The sequence below is a fragment of the Vulpes lagopus genome, chromosome 9 (assembly GCF_018345385.1).
Source record: "Vulpes lagopus strain Blue_001 chromosome 9, ASM1834538v1, whole genome shotgun sequence".
Taxonomy (NCBI): Eukaryota; Metazoa; Chordata; class Mammalia; order Carnivora; family Canidae; genus Vulpes; species Vulpes lagopus.
Genome location: NC_054832.1, coordinates 73,137,685 through 73,145,555, shown reverse-complemented (window position 1 = coordinate 73,145,555; position 7,871 = coordinate 73,137,685). Strand labels below are relative to the sequence as shown.

Sequence of the window (7,871 nt, the reverse complement as noted above, 5' to 3'; positions counted from 1 at the left end):
AGATGTGGTTTCTGTGATCGTGGAACTCAGAAAGGAAGTCCAGTAACCCAGACAGATTTCAGCACAATGAAATTCGAGGGGGCAGAAAGTGAAAGAATAGACATCCTGGAAACATTGAAAATTCGGTAAGTGAGCACACCTGGAGAGGTCTGGGAAGGCTTCCCAGAGGAGAGGATATTTGAGAAGAGTCTCCAAGGGTTATAAAAAAAATTTCCAGGTAGGGATCCCTGGGTGGTGCAGCGGTTTAGTGCCGGCCTTTGGCCCAGGGCGCGATCCTGGAGACCCGGGATCGAATCCCATGTCAGGCTCCTGGTGCATGGAGCCTGCTTCTCCCTCTGCCTGTGTCTCTGCTTCTCTCTCTCTCTCTCACTGTGTGCCTATAATAAATAAATAAAATTTAAAAAAAATTTCCAGGTAGAAGAAGAATGGAGATAAGGGGTGAACTCCAGGTCAAAGAGACACATGCAAGGACATGGACCCATGAAAGAACAGGATATACTTTAGAAACACTGAGAGTTCAACAAAGAAAACATGAGAAACTAAGGGAAGAGATTGGAACAAAGGGTCCCAAACATCTTGGTTTATTGCAACTTACATATCTCAGCCATTTTTCAGGGCACCCTGAGGCCAAAGGGAATATCTAAAAGCTTCATTTATGAAATAGCATTTAATCCAAATGATTTATTTAGTTATTTAATGTTTAGTTCAAATAACATTTAAGTTGCAACAACGAAAAAATATTTATTTCATTCTTAAAGAACTACAATTACTTATTTGGGGAATGTGTGTATCAGGCGGGCTACGCTAGAGCCTCTCAGATCTTTGAATCAGATTGAACACAGCCATGCTGCTTCCCGTTCCACATTGGTTTTCATGCAGTATTTGGCACTTTATCAGAGCTCCTGCCAACATCCCAGTTTCACAAAGATATTTATTCAACAGATTGTGTCACCATCTAATGTTGAAACTGTAGCCTGTCCTTAACTAGTAGCACTTAGTTTAGAATATCTTGAACTCATAAATTTAAAACATTCCTGCACTGCCCCTATAGTTTTCTTGCAGTAGATCAATGGAACAGAATAGAGAACCCAGAAATAGGCCCTCAACTCTATGGTCAACTAATATTTGACAAAGGAGGAGACTATCCACTGGAAAAGGACAGTCTCTTCAATAAATGGTGCTGGAAAAACTGGACAGCCACATCCAGAAGAATGAAACTAGACCATTCTCTTATACCATACACAAAGATAAACTCAAAATGGTTGAAAAATCTAAATGTGAGACAAGAATCCATCCAAATCCTAGAGGAGAACACAGGCAACACCCTTTTTGAACTTGGCCACAGCAACTTCTTGCAAGATACACCTATGAAGGCAAGGGAAACAAAAGCAGAAATGAACTGTTGGGACTTAATCAAGATAAAAAGGTTCTGCACAGCAAAGGAAACAGTCAACAAAACCAAAGACAACCTATAGAATGGGAGAAGATATTTGCAAATGACATATCAGATAAAAGCCTAGTATCCAAGATCTATAAAGAACTTATTAAACTCAACACTCAAGAAACAAACAATTCAATCATGCAATGGGCAAAAGACATGAACAGAAATTTTACCAAAGAAGACATACGCATGGCCAACAAGCACATGAGAAAATATTCCGCATCACTTGCCATCAGCGAAATACAAATCAAAACCACAGTGGGATCCCAGCTTACACCAGTGAGAATGGCGAAAATTAATAAAACAGGAAACAACAAATGTTGGAGAGGACGTGGAGAAATGGGAACCCTCCTGCACTGTTGGTGGGAATGTGAACTGGTGCAGCCACTCTGGAAAACTGTGTGGAGGTTCCTCAAAGAGTTAAAAATAGACCTGCCCTTCAACCCGGAAATTGCACTACTGGGGATTGACCCCAAGATACAAATGCAGTGAAAAGCTGAGACACCTGCACTCCAGTATTTATAGCAGCAATGTCCACAGTAGTCAAACTGGAAGGAGCCTCAGTGTCCATTGAAAGATGATGGATAAAGAAGATGTGGTTTATGTATACAATGGAATATTATTCAGCCATTAGAAATGACAAATACCCACCATTTGCTTCAACTGGATGGACCTGGAGGGTATTATGCTGAGTAAAATAAGCCAATCAGAGGACAAGCATCAAATGGTTTCACTCATACGGGGAATATAGTAAATAGTGAAAGGGATTATAGGGGAAAGGAGGGAAAATGAGTGGGAAAGATTAGAGAGGGTGACAAAACATGAGAGACTCCTAACTCTAGGAAATGAACAAGAGGTAGTGGAAGGGGATGCAGGGGGATAGGGTGACTGGGTGACGGGCACTGAGGGGGGCACTTGACAGGATGAGCACTGGGTGTTATACTATATGTTGGCAAATCGAACTTCAATAAAAAATATATTTAAAAAAATAATTTTCTTGCAGTCTCCAAAGGCACTCAGTGCTTAGTTTGGGAACCACTGGGCTAGTGAATAAGGTTGAAATCAAACCACAGACAACTTTATATATCGGGAGATATTTCTAAAATACAAATGTGATATGGCCATGACAATGAAGATATAGTCAGCCAACAACATTTTTGAATGAAATTTGTAAATATGATTTGAAAATATGTAGATGAGACTAGGCAAATAAACATGTTCACATCCTTCATGCATACTAAAATACTTCTGTTATGTCTTACTCTTAATCTACCATGGCTTTTGGACTAGCCAGACTAATGTAAGGTATGGTATCAAGGACTCTTGACAAGCCTGTCAGCATTTGTTCAACTAAAATGAGCTCTCAATTACATGTACTTTAAAAAACTATTAACTTTTCTGCCAGGGTTCATAGCAGCATTATTTGTGATAGCCAAAACATGGAAACAACCCAAATGCCCATCAACTGATGGAGAGATGAACAAATTGTAGTATAGACATACAGTGGAATATTAGCCATTAAAAAGAACAAAGTAGAGTTGTCTGCATGGCTCAGTGGTTGAGCATCTGCCTTTGGCTCATGTCGTGATCCTGGGGTCCTGCAATCGAGTCCCACATCAGATTCCTACATGGGGCCTGCTTCTCCCTCTGCCTATGTCTCTGCCTCTCCCTCTGTGTCTCTCATAAGTAAATAGTTTAAAAAAAAAAAAAAAAGAAAGAAAAAAGGGCTGAAAGATGCCACAACATGGAAGAACCTTGAGAATGTTATAATCACAAAAAGTCACACTCAAATAAAAGTCATTCATTTGAAATGCCCAAAACAGACAAAGTAGACAAGTCCATAGAGACAAAAATGATTGCCAAGGGCTGGAGGGAGGATTGGGGGATGACTGCTAATGGGCATGAGATTTCCTTCCAAGGTGATGAAAATGTTCTGGAATTAGACTGTGGTGACAGTCACACAATTCAGAATACATTAAAAACCACTGAATTGCATACTTTTAAAGAGTGGATTTTATGATATGTAAGCTAACATTGCAAGGGGAAAAACTAGAGATCGCGTCCATTACCCAGACCTTCATTTCCCACTCCAGCCCCCTCAAACTCAAAGATTCCCTCTTGTCTCAAATGGGCTGCAATGGATGTGATGTTAACTTAGACATGTGGACATGACAGCCGCCAGCCCCCAAATTTACAGGTGTTTGTGTCCTCGGGGTTTCATGAGGGACCTAGACAAGGGCAAGGCATTTTTCTGAATCTGAATCTGACAAGAACATGTCCCCACAGAAGTGCCTTCCCTGACTAGGGGTTGCCATTGCTCCCCTCTCCTCTCCTGTTCCTATGGCTTCCTCTATGGTGCTGACATGTTCACCTCACATGAGTTCCAGGAAGTGAAGGAAGGAGCCAACACAACTGATGAAAATCCCCTCTGTTTTTGACATATTTGACAGGCATGGGAGCACTGGGCAAAGGGTACAGGAGAACTGGCAAGGACAAACTTCATCGGGTCCATTTCAAAAGGCCATTCTAGAAAATGTCAAAAGAAAGAGCTTGTTATTCATCAGTCTACTTTAACAAGTCACGATAAGCCACCATACTGCCATAATCTTCAAGTTATGTACCTCACCTCACACCTGCAGTCACAAATTGCAGTCTACTAATCCTAGAATGAGGAGTTGAGGTCCCCTATTCCTCTTTCTTCCACTTACTTGTAATGTTTCAGAAAACTTCTTTGATATTTTTAGGTCTTTATTGCACCATCTGGGAAGAAGAGATAAGATTAGTTTTATTGGTTAGTACTCAGAAAGCATTTTTGTTTTTCAGTGAAGAGTAACTACATTGAAAAAAAAAAACTGAGTAATAACTCTAAGGTCAGTGTATACAGAACACCCAAACCATGGCAACGACTCGTGCAGGAATATAATCATCAATCATCCTCATACTGTCTCCCATCCTCTTGTACACAGGAGGAGCGCCCTGCCCACTGAATGATAGCCAGATCTTCCAAAGTGGTTTGGCCACATTTGCACTAGAGCCTGTTCAAGATAATCTACTGAGTTTACAGGAAGAAAGTAGTAGAATTTGCTTATTTCTTTTTACATTTCTGTTTATCTTATCCTTTCTTGTTGTTTATGTTTTTTCCTAAAGCTTGGATTTCCATTTCACTTCTTCCATAGTGTTCTATTCAAATTTCATATTTGAAAGCCTTATTATGGATTACCATAAATAAATGAAAGTTAATACTTGAATTTGGTTACTTGCTTATTTCCAATGAATCTAAAGTTCTACATTTTTTTTCAGTGCGTGGGTTGACTTATCATTACCGTTATTAAGCATACACCACTGAGGAAAATGATTGGATTTCCTCTAACTGGAGACATTGAAGTTTGGCTAAACCACTGTAATAAAATACATATCACAATAAAGTGAGTCCAGTGAATTTTGTGGCATCCCAGTGCCTATAAAAGTTGTGTTCACCCCAAATCATAGTCTATTAAGTGTGTGATAGCATCATGTCTTAAAATAAAAAGTACATACCTTAATTTAAAAATACTTTATTGCCAAATAAAAAGGTGAGCCATCATCTAAGCTTTCGGTGAGTCATAGTCACTAGTCACAAACCCCCATTAAAAATCTGATAATAATGAAAAGTTTAAAATATTGTGGGAATTACCAGAATGTGACATAAAGACATGACGTGAGCAAATGCTGTTGGAGAAATGAGGTCTGTAGACTTGTTTTAATGCAGGTTTGCCACAAACCTTCAATCTGTGAAAAAACACAATACATGCAAAGAGCAATAAAGCAAAATGGAATAAAACAGGGCATGCCTGTATATTACATGAAAAGTAAAAGAAAAATTGGAAATGTTTAGCTTTGCATATTTGGTACAGTTCTTTTTTGGAGTTCCTATATCCGTAGATGACTACACTTATTGCCAAAAAGACCCAGGACACACCACTAATTTCACCATGACTTGTCCTTTTTTATAGATGAAAATGCTGAAAAAGCTTTACTCACCTAAATAAGTAGATGGTAGTGAAGGCATTTTAGTATAGCAACATCACTCAACTGCTGGATACTCCCTGAGTTATATTTCCCCAAATTAGCATAGTTATGTATCCTCAAAATGTATTTTTAAATGATCTATCAGCTGACAACTCAATCAAGTTCTCCTTCAAATTTGCTATAAGCCAAGAACTGGAAACCACCCAAGCTATAAAGGAATAGCTAACCACTCACTAGAATCTATCACTCTCTTAGACACATCAATATTTCAAATGGTTCCCTTGTGCAAAGATTTTAACACTTGAAAGCAATGTACTATAATAAAATTTGGGATGGGGGGAGAGATATGTTATTCCTCTGGAAAGCAAGAAAGGGGATCCTTACAAAAGGGGAGGTGGCAAAGAAGAAGTGAGAAAACATCTAAACTATGAGGACCTTTTCAGGCAAATCAACTGGTCTAAGAGTTGGTGGTCTTGAAATGGGCCACTGTAAAGCTCTCCACGCTCACACACCATAGAATGCCTTCTACACACCCACACCTCCAACTCCAGCTGTCTAGGCTGGATAGCTACTGGGTAGAGAGAAGAGAGAAGTGCTGAGCCCCAAGCCTGGCACCTGCTGGAGAAACTGACCAACGAGCAATCTCCTATGGCAAGCTAGCTAAGGAACATAAAAGAAGAGGAGCATCCAATGATCGATATTAAATGCTTTCAGATTTTGTCTCTAAATGATGTTTGTCTCCTCAAACCTTCCTAAAATCTGCCAGACACAAGTGTATCACGATAGGGGGCTTGTTGAAACTAGCCAAAGAAACCAAATTCTACTTTGCAACAGCACAGAACAGAGAGAAGAGAATAGCTGAATGGGAGAGACCCAGAGAAGTTTGAGAACGGCATCAAAGCAGCAACTTTGAGCCAGAATTGACTGGGTATAAAAGCCTCCGGGAATCTGCAAAGATTTGGGGGAAGATGTTGGATTTTGTCCAGGAGGTAAGGCAAGAGTTTATATTAATCTTGCCTGGATCTCAGAGAACAAGACAACCTCATCTAAAGTCTAAGTTAGTTAGGACAAATTAACATCTGGAACAAAGTGGGGAGAAGTCAAAGTCTGCAGCCACTGGGTTCAACCAAAGTCCTGTAGCCACTAAACCAAAGGTTGGCAAGAAGACATACCCAAAACTTCCTGCTCTGTCACTTACCCTCTGGTGACCTGGGAAAATCATTGCCCTATGGCTCACTGTCCTTATATGTACTAGTTATACCTATCTCGTTTATCTCTTATGATGATCAAGCAAGATCATGTCTATAGCACATAGCTCACAACAGCTATTGGCTATTATTACTATTATTAACTGTTAGTTTTATTCTTGTATTCTCTGCAAAAATAGCATATGTCCAGATTTCCTTTAAATACCTTCTAGAACTCACCACTTATTAATTTAGCAGATTTTTATGAAATGCCTTTTATATGCAAGACACAATAAAAACAAAAACCTAAGCCTGAGTGACTCAGTCAGTTAAGCATCCAACTCTTGATTTCAGCTCAGGTCGTGATCTCAGTGTCCTGAGATCGAGTCCCTCATCTATCTCCTTGCTCAGCAGGGAGTCTACTAGAGATTTTTTTCCCTCTCCTTCTTCCTCTGCTCCATCATGTGCACAAGCACATGCTCTCTCTCTTTCTTTAAATAAATAAAATCCTTTAAAAAAATTTAATGTTTTACATATTACAGCAGTCTCCTCTTATCAGTTACCTGTGGTCAACCGTGGTCTAGAAGCAGATGATCTTTCTTCTGTCATATCAGAAGGTCAAGAGTAACCTAAAGCTCTGTCACAGTGCCTATGTCATTCACTTCACTTCATCTCATCACGTGGACATTTTATCATCTTGCATCATCTCAAGAAGGGTGAGTACAGTACAAGATATTTTGAGAAAGAGAGATTGTTATTCATTTATAAATTAAACTTTATCATAGGTATGTATATATGTATAGGAAAAAACATAATTTATATAGAGTTCAATACTGTCCATGATTTTATGCATATGCTGGAGGGTCTTGGAATGTATCCCCTGTGGATAATGGAGGATTACTGTAATTGTTTTGTTTATTATTGAATCTATATCTTCATTCCTTAAGAATTTAAAGAATCAAAAAATATACATAGAACAATTAAAAGATTTTTACCCCAAAGTTTAAAAAACCATGGCAGAGGGCAAGTGGTGTCACATACACAGATAAGCAGAGAAGTCAGCATACAGAAATATGTGCCATAATGGCCTGCACAGTTCATTATTAAAAGTGGCCCACGTGTTTAATGCTGAATTGCCCAGTTACCAAAACAAAAGCCAAAAACATGAGCAGTTGGCAACATTCACATTGTCCAAAAGACAAAACAAATATTATTTACCTAAGAGGTTATAGTTT

General features: G+C 39.1%; 1 long non-coding RNA gene across 1 annotated transcript; it reads right to left on the bottom strand.

Moving 5' to 3' along the window:
- Positions 1-4,133: 4,133 nt before the first annotated feature.
- Positions 4,134-7,337, bottom strand: LOC121498665. Its single transcript, XR_005989857.1, has 3 exons — positions 7,200-7,337; positions 5,115-5,209; positions 4,134-4,201 (listed from the first exon to the last, which is right to left on the bottom strand). It is a non-coding gene; the product is annotated as an uncharacterized LOC121498665 (long non-coding RNA).
- Between the last annotated feature and the right edge of the window lie 534 nt (positions 7,338-7,871).